Source organism: Giraffa tippelskirchi, chromosome 8 (genome assembly GCF_054371585.1).
Source record: "Giraffa tippelskirchi isolate mGirTip1 chromosome 8, T2T-mGirTip1v1.2.pri, whole genome shotgun sequence".
Classification (NCBI taxonomy): Eukaryota; Metazoa; Chordata; class Mammalia; order Artiodactyla; family Giraffidae; genus Giraffa; species Giraffa tippelskirchi.
Window position 1 is genome coordinate 147497636 of NC_137282.1, and position 24711 is coordinate 147522346.

A 24711-nucleotide genomic window follows, 5' to 3' on the forward strand; every position below is an offset into this window, starting at 1 on the left:
ATGGGTCAAGTCTTGAGAGGCCATTCTGATAATCCTGGCTGACAGTTTCTTGGATAGAGTTAGTGAACTTTAAGTAGAACGTATTTTCCAACTTGGAAGGAACAGTGAAAACTTTTTTTTTTTTTTTCAAATTAGCTAGCTACTCATTTATCCAACTTGATCACAACTCATTAATTTTGATCAGTAACAGTGCATGGGTTTGGGGTGGGGGGTGTTTCTATGTTCACATTCTCTCTCCCTAAATTCTCTGAATCTTTCTACTAAAAGAAATATGCATTTAACCTTGCCTTCTACACTTTGCCAAAGATGTTTCCATTTATTCTAGCGTCTGCAGTAAAGCAGACTCAATGATAAAGTGACTTATAAGAAAATACTGGAATCCTGGGGCATTTACCTTAAGATTTCCAATGGAAAATTATTTCTAAGTATTTCTAAATGCTTTTCAAGATTTACGTATTTATATTATACATTTAATATATGCAAATATGCATTTATGTTTATATAATAAATATAATTTATATATTAAATATATTATATATAATCTTGAAAAACATTTAGAGATATTAGAAATAAATAAGTATATTATATATATGTGTATATATATATATGTGTGTGTGTGTGTGTATATATATATATAAAAATATTGGAGAATTCCATACCATTAAGTGCTTGCCTATACTGGACATTTTTGTTATATGTGTCTCCCCTGGGTTCTCCTGTATTATACGGAAGATGTAGAACTGCTTGTTCAAGTAATCTTAGGACATGATATTGCGGTGCTGACCTCTTCTAGCATTAAACAGGCAATGGCATATGGTGGAAAGATTAGGGGGAGTGAGCCACTCCTGTGCAGGCAATAAGGGGGTAACATTGTCTGTAGAGAATTTAAAAACAATAAGAAACCTTACTAAAAACAGGTCTGTTTTTACTATCATCATGCACCAGCAATTCTAAACAATGTCAGGAATACAATAGTTCTTCGTGCCAAGCAGATCCTTCCTTCTCCCCGTCTCCTCTTGAAGGATGCTGAAAAAGAGACATGTCTTAATTCCATTATGTAAGCTCAAAGGGGCTGTATTTTCTACTAAAGCATAAATGCAAAACAAAACCAAAGCAAAAATGTTCTGTCATTCTTCTTTCTAATAATGTTTCCCTGTTCTAGTCTCCTCTATTTCTTTCAATTTTGACTTGAACATTTCACATGTTAATTATTCTTGTGAAAATGAGGATTTTGTGGAAATGCTTACTTGCCATGAATACTGAACATTTTTAGATTGATCTGAGCTTTCCTTGAAACCTTCACTTCTTTCTCTATCCAGGAGCAGTAGATCAGAAATCAGTCAAAATAACAGAAATCCTCTATATTAACAAAATGCTACAAAATCAAAATATTCAGGAGAAAGTGTCCCTGTTTAATAGGAAATAGAACTCAGGATAATAGAAGGTGGCAAAGAGCCTCCTGTGCAAGGGCAACTGGCAAGAGCTCATCACCAAAGCCCAAGTGAATCAGAATGATTCTAAGCAAGCATCTCAGGACATTTCTGTTCTGATTAAACACCTCTACACTGAGAGCCAGGCCAATTAAAAAGATCAATGATTGCATTTATAGTGAGACTAATGTATGAAAGGAAAGCATGTTGCAATCATTTCTACATTCTGGAAAAGTGTATGGAGAGGATCCACAATTAGAAGCATAGATTTTGAAGTCAGAAAATCTAGCTTTAGTCCTGGCACTGCCACTTACTCAATGTATGACATTGCTTATGTTTCTCCTTAAGACTTGATTTTCTCATCTGCTAAATTGATATAAAATAGTATAATGATAATATACTATGGGGTTGCTTCCCTGGTGGCTCATCTGGTAAAGAATACACCTGCAATGCGGGAGACCTGGGTTTGATCCCTGGGTTGAAAAGGTCCCCTGAAGAAGGGAATGGCTACTCACTCTAGTATTCTGTATTCTAGTATTCTGGCCCAGAGAATTCCATGGACTGTTTAGTCCATTGGGGTCGCAAGGAGTAGGACACAGCTGAGCGACTTGCACTTGCATTACTCTGTCATTGAGTTTAAATGATATGATATAAATAAAATGCTCACCTTCATTCCTGGCACAGAGAAAACTTTCTGTTCATCTCAGCTATTTGATTTCATATAGAGTTTTATATGCATAGTGGGTAATAGAATAATATTTCTAGACTGCTGTCCTTAGTCACTCAGTAGTGTCTGATTCTTTGTGACCCTTTGGACTGTAGCCTGCCAGGCTCCTCTGTCCATGGGATTTTTCAGGCGAGAATACTGGAGTGGGTTGTCATTTTCTGCCTCTAGGGCATCTTTCCAACCCAGAGATCGAACCCACGTCTCCTGTGTCTCCTGGATTTCATGCGGAATCTTGATCCACTGAGCCATCGAGGAAACCCTTGGCCTAGACTAGCTACCAATAAAGTCATTAATGGGTTCATAAGGCTTTAAGCAAATGATCACTCTAGCTCCTCATCTTATGTTTCTATATTTACTTACTTTCCCATACATCAGTCCCAATTATTTAGTCCATCTCAGGTTACTTAGAAGGTGCCCCATGCTTATTGTTTCGTCACTAAGCCATGTTTGACTCTTTGTAACTCCATGGACTGTAGCCCACCAGGCTCTCTGTCCGTGGGATTTCTTAGGCAAGAATACTGGAATGGGTTGCCATTTCCTTCTCCAGGGGATCTTCCTGACCCAGAGATTGAACTTGCATCTCCTTCATTGCAAGAGGATTCTTTACCACTGAGCCACGAGGGAAGCCCATCCCATGCTTACCAGTGTGTAAATACTAGTATTATACTCCTAACATGGTGGTAAATTTTCACCAGAAAAGAAGATCAGTATGGACTAAACTAAGAGAAGTTTCTATGAGAGGGGAGAACCCAGAGGTCAGTCTCACATAATAGTTTGGGTTTGAAGAGAGGGGAGTAGAAAGAGAGTTCTACTCATGGCTGGAAGAAGAACGTGCACAAAGGAATGGGGGAAGGGAGAGCTTATGTACCTAATGAGGAGGGAACCGCATTCTTGGTGTGGGGAGACATGTTATGAGTAAACCAAGATGGATAGGGAGGCAAGGCATATCACACAGACCCTTTAATGCTGGACAGAACTCTATGGACTTAAAGCAGAAAACAGCTTGGGATTTGAGATTTACAGTTGGGGCTGAGATGCAGGATGGGAGCTGAGACTAGAACTGGAGTTAAAAGTTCTAGTTGGGGTTTGCAACTGCAGCTGTGGCTGGGATTAGGTTTGAGGGCCACTCATGCATCAAAGTAGAAATACATATGTGGATGGATACATACATTTCAGAGGACGCAAAGCCCTTGAAGCTAATCAATGGATTTTTGTTTAAGAGCCCCCTCACCACCCCGAGGTGTGTGTGTGTGTGTGTGTGTATTTATGAGTTGTTGTTAAGTTGCTAAGTCATGTCTGACGCTTTGCAACCTCATGGCCTACAGCACACCAGGCATCCTATCTCCTGGAGTTTGCTCAAATTCATGTCCATTGAGTTGGTGATGCCATCCAACCATCTCATCCTCTGTCGTCCCCTTCTCCTCCTGCCCTCAGTCTTTCCCAGCATCAGGGTCTTTTCCGGTGAGTTGGCTCTTTGCCTCAGGTGGTCAAAGTGTTGGCCAAAGTGTGGCCATCAGTGGCCTCAGCATCAGTCCTTCCAATGAATATTCAGGGTTTATTTCCTTTAGGACTGATTTATCTCCTTGCTGTCCAAAGGATTCTCAAGAGTCTTCTCTAGCACCATAGTTCAAAAGTATCAATTCTTCAGCACTCAGCCTTCTTTATGGTCCAACTCTCACATCTGTACATGACTACTGGAAAAACCATAGCTTTGACTATATGGACCTTTGTTGGCTTGTGATTTACGTGTATGTATGTATATATAAGTACAAACATATGGATACAATATATATACATATATCCATAGAGTCAAAGCAAGTGACGATCCTATTATAGCTATTTGTTTGCTAAAATGAATGATAAAAATCACTAGCATTTATTAACTTCAAGCATTGTGCTAAACAGTTCATGTATTTTGCCTAATTTAATTTAAATCTAATGGGAATGGAGAAGAGAGATTACAGTTGGGATGGAAAGGAGACTGGGGTCAAGGAAACCAGGTAACAATCTGTCGCTAAAATCCAAACTTGACTTGATGAAACTCTGGAGTATGGTAAATAAAAGTAGGAAAGGAAAGGAAGAAGGAAAAATATCAGAAAGAGAGACATGGTATTGCTTTGAAAGAGACCACCAGGTAGAAGGGATATTAGAGAAGACACATTGAAAGATGTTTGTAAATTTGATAACTTGGAAAGCTATATGAATAAGAGAAGTAATGAAATGTTTGCAAACTGCAATGTGGTTTTTGATGTGAGATGTTATTGTATTATTTTACCCATCTGTGCAATTCTTCAAAAAGCATACTTGAATTCCTGGTGCACATTATCCTCTGCTATACAATCCACCTTATATAATATCCTTCCAACCCTTCTTCCACTTTGTCTTCCTTTTGTTTTCAAGCAAAGGAAAGAGAAAATCCAGTTACAGACTAACTTGCTTCAATGATATCAAACTCCATGACTGTCTCTTTTCCAATCAAGACATGGTTACCCTGTTTTAAGTCACCATTTGAACAAAATAGACTAGGTAAAGCAATGTCCTCATAAAAGAGAAAGCATTTCACTGTATCATTTTTTTGAGGCTGACATTGTAATAGGTGGTTTGGTGAAATCAAGAAATATTAACAATGCACTCCTGAATTTTAAATCCAAACTGAGATAATGAAATCATGATTTATTTTTGTTCAAATCTTCCATTCTCTTTTCTTGTTATTCCTCGACTGACGTTCTCGGATAGGAACATCATGATCATTGCTACCATTTACAGAATGAGACTGACACTTAACTGAAGAAGATAGTACATGCTAAGAATTCAGGGATGATGCAGAGGTGAGAATGATGTTTTTTCCTAATGTGGTGATTTTTGAGGAAGAAAGCTAATTGTTATAATGAGCCAACTATGTGTCAGGTGTTATGCGAAAGAATAGTTCTTGGTATAGAAAATATATCACGGATACCTGTAGCCTTTTTATCCTAGATTTTTCCTTCAGTACAAGTCCAATTTGTATTTTAGAACAACCAATAGAAAAGTTAGAAAGTACAGCTATGGAAAATTCAAGATCATTTCTTATTTGTTCTCTCTTTAGTATCAATTTGTATTTAAACTGTAGCATACTTCTTGCAGAATTTGTGTTTTGTGCAGCAAAGGGGGAAGTATAAACAATTTGAAGTGGCTATATTTTTCTGGAATATAATCAAATCTAGACAGCCACATGCACTGCTTTTTTATTGTAATTTGTTAAAGAGTTTATGAAAACTTAAGTGTTCTAGAGATTTGAGGATTCTCAAAGTGTTAGCTATTAGGCTAGAGTTTCCTCTAATGAAAATATGGTGGTCTGGATGAACCTCAAGAAGAAATGATGACGGTGATTTGAGCAGAGAATTAAGGGAAATGAGGAATGAGTCATGGGAACATTTGAGGGAAGAAAATTCCAACCAGAGGATATCCCCAATGAAAAGTCCCCAAAAGGGACTATGTCTAGATGTTTGAAGATGGACGAGGAAACTGATATAGAGAAATGATGCCAGAGCAATAATTGAAGAGGTCAAAGAGGTGCAAAGAGGTCAAAGAGCTATTATAGCATGGGTGGGAATGAGATGGTGGCTGGGGTAAGTCATTGTAGGAAATCACAAGGATGTTGACTTTTATTTTCAAGGAATTGTTCTGCTAAAAGCTGCTGCAAATAAGTTAGCAATATTATATCATTCACATCTTTAGACTTAAACCTACAGCAGAGATGATACTTCTTTTCATAAAGAGCTAGATAATAAATATTTTGGCCTCATGGGCCATATGGTATCTGTTGCAACTCAACTCTACTATTGTAGTAAAAAATAAAAAGAAGGCAGCCATAAGCAATACTTATAAAATGAGAGTAGCTGTGTCCTAATAAAATTTTATTTACAAAAGCAGGCGAGCAGTGCACAGGCTGTGGTTTGCTAATCTACAATCTAGAGGTCTAGTCAGAGTTCTTTATATTTATTCCAGTAAAATTAAGCTAAGGGGACATATAAAAGAAATTAACATTGATTACTATGAACCAGAATGTGTCCTAGCATTATATATACACACAGTTAACTATTCCCAACCCTATTATTAGCGACTTGTCCAAGACAGTTTTATCTCTCAAGAAAATAACTTCAATATCCTTGTCCCTAATTCTGCTGTGCTTTTATACCTCCTCAATTCATTCTGCCAGAATGGTTTTTAAGAACACAATCATACCAGATTTTTTTCTACTAATGTTGAACATACAAAATCATTCTGCCAGAGTGAATTGAGGAGGTGTACAGGCAAAGTGAATCAAGGACAAGGTTATTGAAGTGATTTTTATGCCAGATGTTTAAAGAAAGAATAACACTAATTCTATACAATCTCTTCCAGAAGACAGAAGAGGGAAGGGGTCAGTGCCCAATTCATGTTATAAGATCCATATTATTCTGATATCAAAATCAGACAAAGACAGTAAACATAGGAAAACTACAGAATAATATCCCTCATCAGCATAGACACAAATATTATCAACAAAATATTAGCAAATTAAAGTTAATAATATATAATAAGAATAATGCACTAATAGTAAGTGGAACTTAAGAATGCAAAGATATATTAATATTTTTAAATTTATACAAACTAATCTACAAATTAAGACTCAAAAGAAGCAAAAATGCATGATCATATCAGTTAATGCAGAAATAACGTTTTACAGAACTTAACACTCATTCATTTATACAATAATTTAGTAAATTTGGACTGGAAGACAGGATCTTCAACCCAGTAAAAAGTATCTACAAAAACGATACAGCTAACACCATACTTAATTGTGGAAGACTGAATGCTTTCTCCCTTAGATAGGTAACAACCTAAGGATGTCTATTTTCCTCATTCATATTGATCATATTACTGGAATCATAGCCAATACAACAAGGCAGTAAACTAAAATGAAATGCATATTGATCAGAAATGAAATGTTTTCTGTCACTATTTGAAGATGACAATTGTATTTACATATTCTAGCAATTCACAGTTGTAAACTGATATTAAAATATTATTCAGAATAGTTTTTAAGAAAGTAAAACATGTAGGTATAAATCTAATAAAATATTTATAGGATCTGTTTAGTAAAAACTACACAACAATGATGAAAGAAAATCAAAGACTTAAATTGAGAAATGTAATATAGTCAGGGATTGAAAGACTCAATGTAATATAGACGATAATACTTTTGAAATGGGTCTGTAGGTTTAATGCAATTGTTAAATCCCAACAGGATCTTTTTGAAGACATATATAAACTGATTCTAAGATAAATATGGAAAGGCAAAGGAAACAGAGAAGCCAAAACAATTTTGGAAAAGGAGAATAATGTTGCCAAAATCACAAAACACAATGTTAAGATATCGTGTGGCTATAGTAACCAAAACTAGCAGAAAGTTGGACACGTAGATCAGTAGAGCGGAACAGATTAATACAAATAGCCTCAGCTGATTTCAACAAGGAGGGATTGATCTTCACCCAGTCTTCCCTATGACAGTGCGTTGAATCTTTGTCCTTTAAGTTGATCATAGTATAAGAGCTTGATATTAAGTTTTTGATTATCAAGGCACCCATTCCAAAAGATGTCCATCTTGAATAAACATATTGCTATCTGTATGGCACAGCTACTAATAAAACAATGAAATAAGGGACTAGACTGCCCCCACCCTTCAAGTTCTTCTTTCAGAAAATGCTGGATGTCGTAAAATGCTGGCTATCGAGTGACCCTGCCTCCACTCTCTCACACACTAATTCATTCTCTTAGGCTTCAAATTAACTATTAAGGAGTGACCTTGAGAAACCCCAGACTTCCCAACCTCACACCCTAATTAAGGCATTCTTTCCTGCTCTATAGTCTATAATGCATAAAGTTGCCAAAGGAGTTAATTGACAATTAAGACATTGTATAAATCCTTGACTCAAAGTTTTCAAATGGCTTCTCATCTCAGTAAGACTGTAAACCAAAATTATGACCTTGAGGTTAAAAGATCCTGCATGATATGATCTGGCCTCCATTCTCACTCTGCTGTCAAATCCTCTCTTTCTTTCTCTCTCATTGATTCTTCTCCAGTCCCACTGTCTTTTTTGATGTTTATTGAATACACCAACTATATTCTAGCCTCACAGTTTTGGCACTTACTTTTTCTGGTGCTAGAAACTTTTCCTAGAGTTCAAAAAAATTATTCCCTGATTTCCTTTAGATCTCTGCTGATACAGTATCATAGAAGAGAGACATTTCCTAACCAACTTATATAAAAAAAAAAGAACCTGCCCATCCCTGGCATTCCTGGCTTCTACATGCTTTATCTTTTCCTTTCTTTTTGCTACCTACAATCTACTAATGAATTCTATATTTTCTCCTTTATTAAATTATTACATAAGTAGAACTTAGATAGCACAGTGGCAGAGATTTTGTCTATTTCGTTTATTGCTATGTCTCCAAAATCTAGAACAGCCCCTGCTGTATCATGGGTACTCAATATATAAATGTTTAATGAATAAACTGTATAGTCTTGATGTATAACTTAGAATCTATAAATATACTCAATAAGCAATGAAGCTCTGCTTTCTGTGAATATAAGTTTTGAAAGTATTTTTAATAAATAATTTAGGCTGCATAAAGTATTGCTATTATTATTCCTTTCATTCCTTTCAACATGAGCCAGTATTTTTTGTCCATTCCTCCAAAGTTCTTTCTAGGGTGAATTCTGTATGAAACTCCATGAGGCAGTGGTCATCATCATATCTTCTACAACTTATCATTTTTACACTAGAGTCTAGATTCCATGCTCAATAGGCCACCTATTTCTTTCTTAAGTCTTTTTTCAAAATTATTAAATGCTACTTCTGTGTGTGTGCTGGCTTTGGCCATGTGTTCCAAGTAGCCAGTTTTAAGACAAGCATACGTAATTCAAGGAGAAATCAATGTTTTGGATTTTTTTCCCCATTCATATGTCTTTTGTGTAGTTTGAATTGACAAGATCATGCATTTCGATTTTTAAAAAGAAGTTGCCAAATATGTACTCAAAAATACCTATTTTCTTTTTAATATATTCAAAGATAAATATAAAACTTAAGGTCAAAACTGACAATTGTTATAAAGAACTTGTTTCTAGAGGCTTATAAACAGACAGAAGAGACTTTGGTTTTTATAGGGCGGATCAAAATAAGAAAAGAGTTCAGAGTACCTAATTAAGTTTATACAAGAGCCATGATTCTTCTCTTCTTAATGATAATGAGGCTACTACAGTAAACAAAATAAGACAAAGCAAAAAACAAATGTGCTACCATTTGTGATATACCTAATTCTGTAGGAAATACTACCAGCAAAAATGCTTCTTAAGCAAAGAAACACAATGTTTACCCTTAAGTTGTCTACAATCTAGGTCATAGGAGAAGCCAAACCCACAACTCCCACCATATGACAACAGATGAAAGAGAGACAAATTATTACTGAGTTTTGAGTTCCAAAGCCTCTTAGGGACATTGGGAACTTTCAGGGAATTCAGAGAAGAGCCACAGAGATGATTAAAGAGTATAAAATGGGACCTTTGAGGATAAGTTAAAAGAATTGGGATTATTTAGTTTGGAAACAAGGTTATTTAACAAGTGATTTCATAATAGCTTTAAATAACACACAGTGTTAGCTAACCAGTGACTATTCTCCAGCATGATAAGAAGTGGACAAAATACACCACCTGAGAGATGGGTTAAACATAGAGTAAAGGAGGAGGTTTCAAAGACTTAAAGATAGAATGGATGGTCAGAGTATGATACTATCATTTCTTTTTTGGTTTATTTAATGTTTAAAAATAGAGAAGAGATTCCTATAGCTAGCATGCAAAGGCAGAGAGTGAAAGTGAGTCATTTTTAAAGGCTATAACACTGGATAACTTCTCAAAACATCTTACAGTATGTGACTCTTGGACTTTATCGGCATTTGCTGAGTTTTACAATAGGTTTAGTGACAATTTTGAGCAGAAAATCGTGCACTTTTCCCTCTCATCTTTAATTTTCATATAGCACTAATTATCTCTACAGAGTGAAATTTTAAGTGCTTGGTACTTTGTATTCACTCACAATGAGGCACACCAAACTATCACAAAGGAATGTACTGTTTGTTTTCCTTAGGAAGTATTTCACAGTTCACTGGTAGATGATGTACAATCTTCTGGCATATGCAACCAGATTGGCAATAAAAATTACTTCTTCAGGGATAACAACTTACTCTACACTAAGTGTCTGTAAAAATTTTTTTTTTAGAAAAAAATCTTGAAGTAATTGGGCTAAATTTCACTTTTTTTCTTCTTAAATACTTGTAAAAATAAAAGGAATAGTTAATGCAATGATTATGAAAATAAAAATTTCCAATCCAAAGGCAATAATTCAATTGAAAAGCTCATAAAAAGGGATTCTCTGACAAATTCATCTGTCTTAATGCTTGAATAATGTTTGGGTTTTTCCAAACAAAATTTTAAATAGCCTAGGCAAACCAAAATTTATTTTAAAACCCAGTTCTCATTGTTTGCCATTTCAGTGGGTTTTCTTCTTGGCAACAAAGAGCCTGAAGTCTTAATAAAGTTGGGAACTTACTTAAATGCAGTGATGAAGAAATTGGGCCAATGCTTAGGAAGACCATTTGCCAAGAAATTTTGGAACAACTGCATTTTAAGTATTGTTCCATTTAAGGGGTGGAATTAAACTGCTTGGAGCAAAACTGCTATATACGCCTTATCATTGGAGTATGCTTTGCACAATCTTAAATGGAATTAGGTTTCTCATTAATGAAGAAAATAAATCTGAATTTATTTCCTGAAAAGACAAGATATGGATTCCAGTAATAGTGTTTTAAAACACTCTTGTGTACTTACCTACATTACAGTATTTCAAAGTAATAGGAATCTTGGCCATCAAACTTATCTTCATTAATTTCACACTGTGATCATATAAATAAGTACCGAAGCTCAGGGCAGACTAAGTCTTTCAATCTCATCCAGTTACCTATTCTTTTAATTTCATTTACTGTGATGTTGGAACCCCTTATACAACCACCTTTTTGGTACATGAACCAGTGCATGTTAGAGATAAAATTGTTTCTTATTACATGAAATTGCTTACATTTAAGCTGGAAGAGAATTCTTATTAAAAAGGGAGAAAAGAAAATGTAGCATCCTCACTCTATCTTTACCTGTTTCATATTCTTATATATTTCTATATCTTATTCTTGATATGAAGAATAAGAAAAAGGCCACCCACTATTAAGGGAATGAAATAGTCCTGGTGGTGATGGGATAGATCATACTCTGAGAAGGAAAATTTAACTGACTTTCATCCTTCTGTTTACAATCTACTTTACTGTGTTCTCCTGTTGTCAAATTACAAAGAGAATATTCCTGAGAAAGTTTGGAGTTTTGTTCAACAATACTGATCACTATTGGAGAAGTGTGATACTTTCTGGATGGAACCCCTGCAATGAAAATAACCCATTTAAAGACATTTTACTCTCCATTAGTTAAAATACAAAATAAAAAGGCCATCTTGGTAAAATTATAATCACCAGCTTTTTACTTCTGAAGTTTTCAGAGATATACTCTCCCATGAAGGCTCCATTTAGGCAGAAATTAAATTTCCACCCTTATCAGCTGTGCAGGCTTCCATGGAGTCATGCCCACAGAGCTTAATCTAGACAGCAGTGTTTTGTCATCCATGAATCTCTTCTATTCTAATCTTTCGGTATGTTTAGAAATATGGATGTGGCATTTTCATAGACCAGGCTGCAAACTGGAGGCTTACTATGCAGCAGAAAATATGAGCTCATGGGGAGAGAGGAGCTTAGATATTTTACTCTAAATTGACAAATAGGATGTTTCTGATCTCAAAAGAATTCTTTGGCTCACTATTCAATTATTATTTTTGAGAATGTGTAACTGAGGAGACAGACCCAAATTCAGATCCCTTAGGAAACAGAATTTCAGTAGACTTTCTATTATTCGCAGTAAGAATTAGTACCACTGGATTAAATGTAGTGCAAAATGAATTAAATAAAAAACCCTCTCTCCTTTGGTAACTTATGACAAAGGACACTGATGCAGAAAGAAACACAGAGGATAGGATGTCACTTGTTAGGTAGATTCTCGACGAAAGAGCAAGATGCAGTAAAGTGTTTAGACTGAAAGGTTCCTGAGAAATCACCAAATATCCCTTTGATAATATTTGATTTTGAACTGATTCAGGTGGTACCTAGATGTACAAAGATAGGAATTTAACACACAGAGGAAAGTGAGACATGGCAGGATGATGCTAGAAACAGAAAATAAGCTTGGAAGATATCTTTCAAGGGCTGGAAAATGAGTAACGGGAAGAGAATGGATGTGCACAGTAAAGACAGAGATATCCGGTCTTTTTCACTCTCTCTCTTAAAATAATGCTCATATTATGTGTTTCACAACGGTTCTAAGGAGAAGTACAAGGTAGTCATAGTTGCATGCTAAAATTTTAGGAGCAAGTCCTAATGGGAAGGTTAGAAGTAAAACTTTCATGCTTTCATTACAAGCACTTGCGAGGAAAAGTACGTTTTGACCATTGTTACCTCTTGGATGCTTTTGATTTCTCAATACACTTAGCATTAGAACATTACAGCATCACAAATCTTTCCAGAAGAGCACTATTTCTGGGCATCCAAGGAAGTACACGTGAGACATACACAAATATACAATCTAAAGTCTAGGAGTTCATTTAGAGTTCGTTTAAGTCTATGCCTCTGCAAACTTCTATTTTTAATTTTCTTTGGAGTAGTTGTGTTACTTATTTTATTGTTGTATATGAATTGAGTTATGAAGATGTAATAATATATTTATAAAATAGTGTGAACAGAGTTGTATGTAAAAATCTTGGAAATAATTTCTTTGGGCATATGGTAGTTATAACATATCAAGTCTTTTCAAATGCATTCACTTTATTTTTAAATGCATTTACTGTATTTTTAAAGACTGTCTGTTATATTCAATTATTTAGGTAAATTTGTAAAACCATTTATAATTAAATAACTGCATTTTAGTACTTGTTGATGGGTGGCAGTGATTTAATAAGCTGTATCTATTTCATGCTTTCTCTAGTTAATATCATTTATAACCATTCATTCTAGAAATTCAGAAATAGAAATGAACCATTAGGGTAACCTGTGTGCTTTCTCTATACCCACTACATATGTTTTGTCCATTCTTCATTTCAATAGCTTTAGTGTTTATCGTATTCTGGGGGAAAGGGATCCTCACTGTGTTTGTTCTCATTGTCTAGATCATTTCTTTTCTAATAACATTAAAAATAAGCCCTTAATATTTATAACAAAAATACATTGGCTGAAGTTTGTATAAAATATTCTCTTTGGGAATGGATGTATAGTATATTTTTGAATTTGCAAGCTATTTCTGAGTGCCTGCAAAATCCATGGCAATATGCTTTAAATTATTACGTTAAGATGATGTCTCATTGAGAATTAGATCCTTAAAGCTCAATTTTATTAGTATATATTTGTTTTTTTTTTTACTCAGAATATCATATCTCCTGTCAATCACCTGGTGAGGTAAAGTATGAAAGATTACTTCAGGGACCCTCCATCATTCTGCCTTCTTAATCTCTCATTACACGTGTAGCACTTTTGGATGGAGACATTGGCTTCTTTCTTTTACATGAGGTTCTATGTATTTATTTTTATTTGTCCTATCTTTGACATCAAACATTAATCACTACAAGGGTCATCATCTTGTGTTAAACAGCACAATTAGGGAAATTTTTCTTTTTCATACAAATGCAACTCACCTTAGTAAGTTCTAAATGGAAACAAGTACACTGAACCAAAATAAATTTGGGACATTCCAGATGATTTATTGCCTTACATGCTGTTTTACATTCTTTTTGGAAAACAGTTGTATGGGAGGGTTAAAAAGTTTCCCAACTGTAGCCAGAGCCCCTAGGTCCAAATTCCATCATGTGTCCTTTAGAAATCTAATGTTGTGTTCAAGTTTCCTTATCTGTAAAGAGGAGCGTAAAAAGCTTTTGTAGAGCATAGCGTTTTTATAAGTGTTAAATGAGATAATGCATGTAGAACACATATTAGAGTATCTAGCTAGTTATTGGCATTCACTAATTTTTTTGAATAATGAAATAATGGTTGTTGTTCAGTTGCTAAGTCGTGTCCGACTCTTTATGACACCATGGACTGCAGCACGCCAGGCTTCCCTGTCCTTAACCATCTCCCAGAGTTTCCTCAAACTCATGTCCATTGAGTCGGTGATGAATTAATAAATTACTAGTAAAAGGCATGGAGCTATGACATGCAGATTCCCTTCAAGGAAGGACTCGAGGTTCCACTGCATTGGCTGGCAATGTATGCTGACTGCTTCAGCTGCAGAGAAATATTTCCATCAGGATCACATCCTTTGGGATGATATTGTCTTTCTTAGATCCATGGGTTGACCAGGGACATGGAAAATATTGCAGAGTGCTTTAGAGCATATGAATTATCTACACTGTGAAATGGTCATATTGAGCCAAGTGCTATGACATAGATTGCTATAAAATTAAATCATTGTATAATTAATTATGAAAAGAAAGGAGAAAGCCCTATGTTATTCATGGTCTGTGTTGATTATATTTTACATTTTTCATGTCTTTTGTGAATCAAAGTCACTTTTTGTTGATTAATGTTTGAGAAACACTTTTATACACTTTGATGAACTGAGCTGAATATAGTTTTCCTGCCACTGATTTGCCTTGGCAATTTTCAGCTGTTGTTCTAGACATGGCTTTTAAAATTACTTTCAGATTGAATGACAGTATTTTAAAAAGAAGCTAAGAATCAGGACCAAAATAATTGTGGTTCAGTCTCGACCATGTAACCAATTTGTGTCTCTTTTTTCCTAGCCCTTGTATTCTAGAAGAGAATGGGTTGAAAGACTATTTTCTGAATTCCTGGGTCAATTTGTAATATGAATGAGGAAAAATGATTATTAGCTAACGCCTTCATTCATACATTTAAATACACCATACGCTTTACTGTAAGTGTATTTTGGGTCCGCAGCTATCAACGTGATGCTTATAGAAAATAGAGTTGTATCATATCCAGAGTTTATGAATATTGTTTAAACAGAACCAATGTCCATGGATTCTGTTCATTTTTCAGAGTTCATTCTCACTCTTAATGCTTTTTACATTTCGAATGTAAACTAAGAAGGATCCCAGTAACTCAGTTACCATGGATAAAATTTGTGTGTCTGAAAAAGAATGAGCTATTGGTAGCTTAAGAGGCAAAACTGATCTACCTTTAATCATGTGAGTCATTTTTTAGACGTGAAAACATATCTCAGAGACACCTGAACGTCTTCCAGTTTGAGCTTCGAAGAGAAGCTGTGTGAGCAGTGAGACTTCCTGTTCATCAAATGTCGTTTATCTCAGTCCTTAAAAACTTTAACTCTGACCAAGATAGCAACGTAGGTCATTCTTGACTCTGCTACCTTCACAAGAAGAGCAACTGAAACTATTCAAGAATGAAACACCCCTGAGATAATCCTAGAATGTGGGTGTGAGGATGAAGCACTACCCCCTTACAGAACAGAAACCCAGACAGACTGCATTAGTGGGTCAGGGAAGCAGCCACGTGTTGACCACCTTGCTTCTCTCCCCAAGACCAGCTCAGCACCACTGAGAGGCCTTTGTTAAAACTCCTGTTCCTCCTGTGGGAAAAGATAACCCAGTGGGGACAAGCAGGTCCCCCCACCAACATTGTAGATCTCTTTGTGGGAGCCCCTACTCTGATCTCACCCCATGGGGATTTCAGGGCCATTTGCAGGGCTTGATCACTGGGAATCTGACTGTGACAGAGAAGAGGGTAGGGGTTTATAACAACGGGCACACCTCTTGGCTGCCTGACTTCATACCTGTGATGCCCAAGTAGGAATCTCAGCCAGCACGTTTGCTCATCTACAGAACCGAGCCCCTGGTGCACCTTGACCAGAGAACTCGGTGGAGTGCAGATCTGCCTAATTTGGGTCATCAGAGAAGGAGTTTTACCAGTCCTAGAGCCTGCTTTGCCCATGCCCAGGCAAAAAGCTGAGTCATAGCCCTGACTGCTGTGGAAAGTGTCTCTTAGATACATCAGACCAGAGATGTTGGCAGAGCTCATGGAAGCTGTGTAGTTCAGCAATGCTTGAGCCAAGAGACTGGCAGCAGAGTTGATTATCCCCAGAGCAAAGCTAGGAACTGGTGTGGAGGATTCCTGTGCCATCCCAGGCAGAAGAATTAATCCATAGGACAGGCCACGGGTAGTGCCTGGCCCCTCCTAAACAGAGAGCCTGCTCAGAAAATGAAGAGTTACCTGGAGCAACCTCTCCACTTCCTGCCCGGGCAAGAGAAGCTGAGATATAGCCACACCTGCACTTTATTTAAAAATAAATCAGTCTTTTCGTCAACGAGTAAACAAACTAGAAGGAGAGAAAAATAATGCAAGCAAAATGTTATATTCCTCTGCAATAAAAACTGTCATAGGAATACTGCAGGACAAGCTATAGATTAGCACGTGTGTATATGCTAAGTTGCTTCAGTCATGTCTGACTCTTTGCAACCCAGTGGGGTGTAGACCACCAGGCTCCTCTGTCTATGGGATTCTCCAGGCAATAATACTGGAGTGGATTGCATGCCCTCCTCCAGGGGATCTTCCCGACCCAAGAATTGAACCTGTGTCTCCTGTGGCTCCTGCATTGCAGGCAGATTTCTCTACCAATGAGCCATCAGATAAGTCTCTAGATTAAAGAGAGATCCCATTAACGTCTCCTCTGAGCTTCAGAGTTTTATATACAGCTGCTAATGTGATGTCTTCATTGGATCATTGGATGTCCAACAGACATCTCACTCAACATGCAGAAAACTCAGCCCCTAATATTTTTCAAACCTACTCCTCTTGTCTTCTTCAGTTCAGTATCAGCTTCACCCAATACAAAATATATGAAGTCATCTTAAACTTCTCTCTTTCTCTCATGTACCCCATCAATCCTTCAGCAAGTCCTGTGAGTTCTACTTTATCCACTGCTACAATTTTATTCCAACTCTTCATCATCTTTCACTTGAATGATTGCAGCAGTCTCATAACTAGTCTCCCATTTCCACCATTGATCCCCTTTATGTGTTTTCAGTACAGCAGCCAGAGCGAAGCTGTTAAAATGAGAGCCTTTTAATGTCACTGTTCAACTTGAAACTCTCCAGTGGCTTCCCATTTTTCTTTGTGTTAAAACCAAACTGATATATGAGGACCTATGAAATCTAGTTGCCCCCTTTTTCTGTGACCTCATATCCATATTTTCCCTTCTGGTCATTTGAATGCAAACTTATTTACCCCTTTTCTGTTTCTCAAACTCTTAAGTTATGTTCTCAACTCACGGCCTCTGCATCGGGTGCTCTTCTGATTAGCAGACATTTGGGTCTGTCCAAAATGTCGATAAGACGCTTGATCACACAAAAAGACATTTGGTACAATACAAAATGTTCATGGGCATATCTGGTCCATGCAAAATGGTTTTTGACAGGAGCAACCATCAAGAACTTTTTGGCATGAATCAAACGTCTTATGAACATTTTGGACACGAAAAAGTGTCCTGCAAGTCTTCTCCCAAATATCTCCATTGTGCTCTCTGCTTCAGACCTATGTTAACTGTCACCTTTTAGAAAGTGTTGCCTCAGCTGTCCTTTCTGAATCAGTTAGGGTAAGATAGCTACTGTTATACATAGACCTAAGCACGTATCCTTACTCAATGATAGTAGATATTTATTTTTTTACAATTGTCCAAGGCAGGTGATCCTGGTGGTAAGAATTCTTGGTTGAAGGAGTACTTTTCTCCATGTAGTCATTCAGTTTCCAACCCGTTTTTTGGGTCAAACATCTACGAGGGCCAGGGCCTGCCTGATGGCCTAATCTGGTCCACAAATGTAATTTCTACTTTAGTGTGGCCTCCTAGTAAAACTTTCTGTTTCGTTTACATTTTAAGGGGTTGTGGGTAAAAAAAAGTACACAAAGGTACATGGCCTATAAAACCTAAAATATTCAACAGCTAGCCTTTTACATAAAAAAGTAAAATGTAATCATGCCTAATAAAGGATCCGTACCATAGATTAGAGCCAAATTAAGTGTAATCATCTGAAATTTTACAGTTGCATTTTTTTTTTTTTTTACTAAACCCTTTAAATTAAAAATGAAAAGAAAAAAAAATATCCTAGCCTGTGAGCCATACCTAAGGAGATGGAGGAATGGATTTGGCCCCAAAGCATAGTTTGCTGATGCCTTTTCTTGGCCATTCACTCACTTTGGAGATGAAGTCATTTTCTAGACTTCAATTGCAACATAGTGAATGTTTTTTTTTAATCAGCAAGTGTGAAAACCGTCTAAAATCCTCACCTATATTAAAAGAGAGGGGTTTGTTAGTTAAGAGGAAGAGGAGAGAGGTATTTATTCTCTATTTCTGACTGCCATGCTGTCTAGTTGTAGGCCAGTGACTCATGGGACCTGAGAATTGTAGTATTTGAAGGTCCCCAGGGACTTACCAGGTGGCACTAGTGGTAAAGAGTCTGCCTGCCAAAGCAGGAGATGTAAGAGAGACACAGGTTCAATTCCTGGATGAAAGATCCCCTGGAGAAGGGTATGGCAACCCACCTCAGTATTCTTGCCTGGAGAATCCCATAGACAGGGGAGCCTGGTATACTATGGTCTGTAGGGTCATAAAGAGTTGGACACGACTGAACCAACTCAGCACACACACACAGCAGCCCTCGGTGATCTTTTTTACTTGAAATAAAATTTTACTTTAATGGCCTGCAGGGGTAGCTGTAGGGAAAATAATTATTGTGCAAGTCAGGAGAATGAACTCAATTAAAAGGGGACTTTCCCCAGCATATCCTGATAAAGCTTATGGCATAAAGCACCTGTCACTTTAAATATCTATCTCTTTACTCATGGTGTCTGTATTCATGCCAGCAACATTCACTGTGAATTGTAACATTTCCCTACATGTATGACTAGGATGATAAAAATAACAACCTCGTGCTAATAGAATTTATTTACTTTGTGTTGAATTTCAAGCCAGCTAGCACACAATGAAGATATAAAATTGTTACAAGCCAAACCAGTGACTGCCATTGTTTTGAAAATAGGAGAAGCGAAATTTTCCTGAGTGTTTGGGAAATAAATGTTGGGGTGGAAAATAAGGGCATGGAAATTGCGTTTGCCAAGATGAAAGTCACGAGGTGAAAGTTCCCTTTGTTCTCGTGTGAACTGAGTTAACATCAGGTGATGTTTAGTTCAATGATAACGACATTGGAAAAGAACTGGCCGCATAGTATTAGGTCAGTTCATACCAGTCCTCATTTCCATTTGACTGTTTTACACAAGATGGAGACTGTTGGAATATCTGGGATTATAATGTACATAAACCAGGCCAGGTAGCATGTTTTCAGTTCAATTCAACACATATTTGTGAAAGGCCTTCTATGTGCCAGGCATGTTTCTAGTGAATATGAATTTAATAAAAAATGTTACAACTCCTGCAATTAAGAGCCTAGAGACTGTTGGTGAGGACAGTACCCAGGAGTCCCATTGTGATGCTATGTGCTCTTCACTGCAAATAAAGCCGCTATCACTGAAGAAGCTCTCTTAGATGGTATTAGCCAGAGGACCAGATGATGCAGGCTCGAGTTCCCACTTGCTATGGTGGCATTGGGGCAGGCATGATGGACTTTCCCTGCTTCTCTTCATCTGTAATACTGGGGAAAGAACACACCTTACAGGTAGGGGAGAATGGATAGATAGTAGATAAATGTGTGGATGGGTGAATAAATAGATTACTAGGTAGATGATAAGTAGGTGGATGATAGATAAATCAATCTTCTTTGTGATAACATTTGGCATTGTGAGTGCTCCGTAAAGAAGTGTTTCTTCTCTCCTTCACCTAATCCTACAGCTGAGTTAACATAAAATACTTCAACCTATAAAAGAAAAAAGTACTCAGTAATATTTTTCCATGGATGATACAGATGCTCATTTTTAACACTACTTCATATTTTATAGCTACGTTGTCAATTTTAAGACTATCTCAGTTTGGTACCACATACCATAACTTGTTTTATCTCATCCTTTGGATAGGTATATGCCTAAACCACCCCAACAAGATAATTTCCTTTTGGCTATTGTTACTTTGTTTTCTCCGAACAGGCTTCAGTAAGTCTTCAATGCTTTTTTCCAGTAAATCAGAAGCCAAAGCCATCAGAGAGTCTTTCGTATATGTGTGTGTGGTACCACATACGTTCACCTACTCACCTTTCTGGATACCATTTCAGTAAACAGAAGGACCCACACATTTGTGAATTAAAGGCAGTTTGCCTACATTAGATGCAATAATATCAGTCTTAGGCTCATGAGATGTAATAAAAAACAGATTTGTTTTACTGTTTCATAGAAAATATGTATATTTAGTTTCTCTATTAAAGTAATTAGAGTGTGATGTTTTTTCCTCTCTCTGCCTTTGGCTATTGAGTTTTTTAAATTCTTCGAATGATCACGTATTTGCACAGATTTAACATCTGCAAAGTACCTTTTAATCAATTATTGGCTATTCAGAGTACAATAATTAGCATATGTGTGAAAATATATGGTTTGAACACCCATTTGTTAAAAATGTGACAAATATGTATCTTTTGTTTACTTGAAATGTCAAGGGGTTTTTGCAATGTATATCTTATTATAAAATTTTTAATTTATATTACATGTGCATTTTATTATGCAATATTAGAATACTTAGAAACAAATTCATTATGCAATCCCACGTGACTTGAATTAGCAGGCTCCTTCTGGTAGCTTGTATAAATGTTTTCTCCCAGCTGTGTTTTTAACCATGGCAGGATTCGATGTGAGTATATATTTCACAATTATCGGTGACTTCAAAAGGAATATATGAGCCACATTAGAGTACAAAAATAAATGTAAAAGAAAATTTTTTAAAAACTTGTTTTATCTCATCCTTTGGATAGGTATATGCCTAAACCACCCCAACAAGATAATTTCCTTTTGGCTATTGTTACTTTATTTTCTCCGAACAGGCTTCAGTAAGTCTTCAATGCTATTTTCCAGTAAATCAGAAGCCAAAGCCATCAGAGAGTCTTTCATATGTGTGTGTGTGTTTCTATATAATTACTTTCTTGAATAGACTGCTGAGACATTCTCTGGACTTGAGTTGTTTGTTTGTTTGTTTGTTTCATTTTCTTATTGGAATATAATTGCTTTACAATGTTGTGTTAGTTTCTGACTCAGCAATCCCACTACTGGGCATATACCTTGAGAAAATCATAATTCAAAAGCACACATGTACCCCAGTTACATTGCATTGCATTGCATTGCACTGCAGCACTCGTTACAATAGTCAGAACATGGAAATAACCTAAATGTCCAACCACAGATGAATGGATAATGATGTGGTACATATATACAATGGAATATTACTCAGCCACTAAAAAGAATGAAATAGGGCTTGAATTTTAAAGGATGGCAAGAAACAAAATGTAACCATCTTGACATGGGAGAGGGAATCTTGAATGCTTGTATACCTCAGAAGGAAAGAGCAGTCATTTATAGCAGGGTGAGTCAGTAGCATGGCCTTAAGTAATACACCCCCAAGACTCCATGTGTAGGAATTTGAATTTCATCTTCAGGACAATTAGTGGCCACAACAGCTTCTTGTATAAAGGTTAAAAGGGCAGACTGCTCTGCAGCATCTTCACTATCTTCTATGAGTCAGATGGCAAAGGAGAATTGAATACGGGAGTTGGGGTGGGGGTGGAAATGTGAAAGTTCTGTTCTGCTATAATAATTTTTGAATACTAGCAAGATTAAGCATTTACAAACACACTGTGGAGAATGGAAAACAGTGTTCTAGATAGAGGAGAAAATCGGGGAAAATGAATGGACCAGGCTGAAGACTCTCTGCTGCTGCTGCTAAGTCGCTTCAGTCGTGTCCGACTCTGTGCGACCCCACAGACGGCAGCCCACTAGGCTCCCCCGTCCCTGGGATTCTCCGGGCAAGAACACTGGAGTGGGTTGCCATTTCCTTCTCCAATGCATGAAAGGGAAAAGTGAAAGTGAAGTCGCTCAGCCGTGTCCGACTCCTAGTGACCCCATGGACTGCAGCCTACCAGGCTCCTCCATCTATGGGATTTTCCAGGCAAGAGTACTGGAGTGGGGTGCCATTGCCTTCTCTGGAAGACTCTCTACTGGAATGCTATCAATATTGTCATGAAGCAGATTGCAGAAGCCATTTTTATGTGGGCATATAGTTCTCTGATTTTTACAAATGAAGCCATCATATTAGTTTGAGTCTGACTAGTGCTACTGGAAAAGGTAAGCTTGGGATTCTGTGTTTACACACATAAAGGCATCTTAGCAGCCTAGGGCTGTCAAAGAAGGTTTCCAGGAAGAGGCAAAACCAGAACTGAGTGATAGAAAAAACTGGAAGGGGGATGAGGGGGAAAAGGAAGAACCAGGAGCAAGCAGTGGGCAGTAAATAGAAGTCTCAAAGAGGAAATTTCAGCAGAGACCATTTCACTTAGATCTGTCCTGAATCCTTTCATCATGAAGGAGAAAGATGGAACAAGTAGAAAGGGTAAAGGGAGAGAGGAAGGAAAAAGAAAAGTTCAAAGTAATAAGCAAATGCTTAGTGGACTTAATAGGCTTCACTTGTGGCTCGGCTGGTAAAGAAACAGCCTGCAATGTGGGAGACCTGGGTTTGATCCCTGGATTGGGAAGATCCCTGGAGAAGGGAAAGGCTACCTACTCCAGTATTCTGGCCTCAAGAATTCTGTGGACTGTATAGGCCATGGGGTTGCAAACAGTAGGACACAACTGAGCGACTTTCACTTTCACTAGTAGACGATACGTTCCTTTCCACAGAAGGAATGATCTATCGAATATTTCAAGACAAAAGAATACCACTTTTAGGACACCGTTACTTCGAAATTACTTTTTAAAGTATCAGCAATGGTCAGCATTTCTCAGTCATCAATATGATGACTTCTGAGTCTGAAATTCAGCCTGACACTGAATTTACCCATCTGGAGATACAGATAACAACATTATTTTCATGCCTTCAAGGAGCCTGTTGTCTAGTTTCATGAGGAATCACTACTTTATATGGATATCAAAATAGAACCCTTCCTGTTTTTAAAATCATTCCTAACATAATCCTCCTTTCCAGTCCCTTGCCTTACTGGTGACACCTTACATGATGATGCAACAGAATTCACCAGTAAAGATCCAGAATATTTTCAAAGCACCAATGATGTTCTAGACTTGCCTCAGCCACTGCAGATGGCAAGCCAAAGACTGTGAGAGATATAAGTCTTTGAAAATGTAGATCTTATATAGTGGCGCCTACAAGGGCTATGGATAAGTTATAGAAATCCCTTACAATTTCTGTGGCAAAATCAGAGTGTCTCTGTTCCAATTTGTTCAGATCAGCAAGAACATCAAAAAATCCCTGTGATGAAGCTTCTGTAAGCATTTGTGTTGCAGAGGGGTTGGGGGCGGCTTTCCTATGACAGATAGAATCCAGTCACTTTCTGCACCTGAGGTAAGGTTTTTGAATTATAAATGTAGAAAAGACCGACATTTTTTTAAACTGAAAGTGATATTACAGATTATCTAATACAAACTCTGAATTTTGTAAGAAAAGAAAAGGAGACTTAGAAGTTTAAGCGATTTACTTAATATCACACAGTTCATGACAGAATTTAGATTATATCCTCCATCTTCTGACACTGGAAAGAATGGTCTTTCTTACCATGCTACAGTACCTCAAGCTATTTAATGCAGATTTGGAAAGAAAAAAAAAAAACTGGTAGAATGTATTTCTTTGGTTATCAGAGAGAAGTTTGAGAAAAATAGTAATTGTGAATAAAATTTGATTCAACTATTTTTAAACAGGTGCTTCCATTTGTAAAAAGAAAAAAAGAACCTTTCTCTAGTCAATTGAACAAGAATAGTATGTGAACAGAAATGCAAATTGGAGCATCATTCAGTTGCCTCTTTCTCTCCATTTTCTGAAAAACCTTTTGTTTCTAAGTAGAAATTAGCTAGAGAAAAGAGCTGCTTTGGCGACTTAGCACAGCACAGGGCTCCCATGTTACCTATCAGACTTGCTGTTCTGCCTTCCTCTCTCCTCCTGCTCCTCCTTTCAGTATCTGGAAGGTATAATTGTGTTTTCCTATTAGCATTACATTTTTAATTATGCAGTTTCCCTTTATTCTGAGAAGCTGAAGGGTAGTCTCAGAAAAAGAGGAAGAGGAGGAAAAGGTGAAAGATGGAGAAAGCAAGAGAAAATAAAAGAAAAACTTACTACCTTTTGCAAACTGCTAATCATGGTAAAACACACACACACACACACACACACACACAGATGGCACAAGAGATAGTGGTAAATTATGATGAAGCACA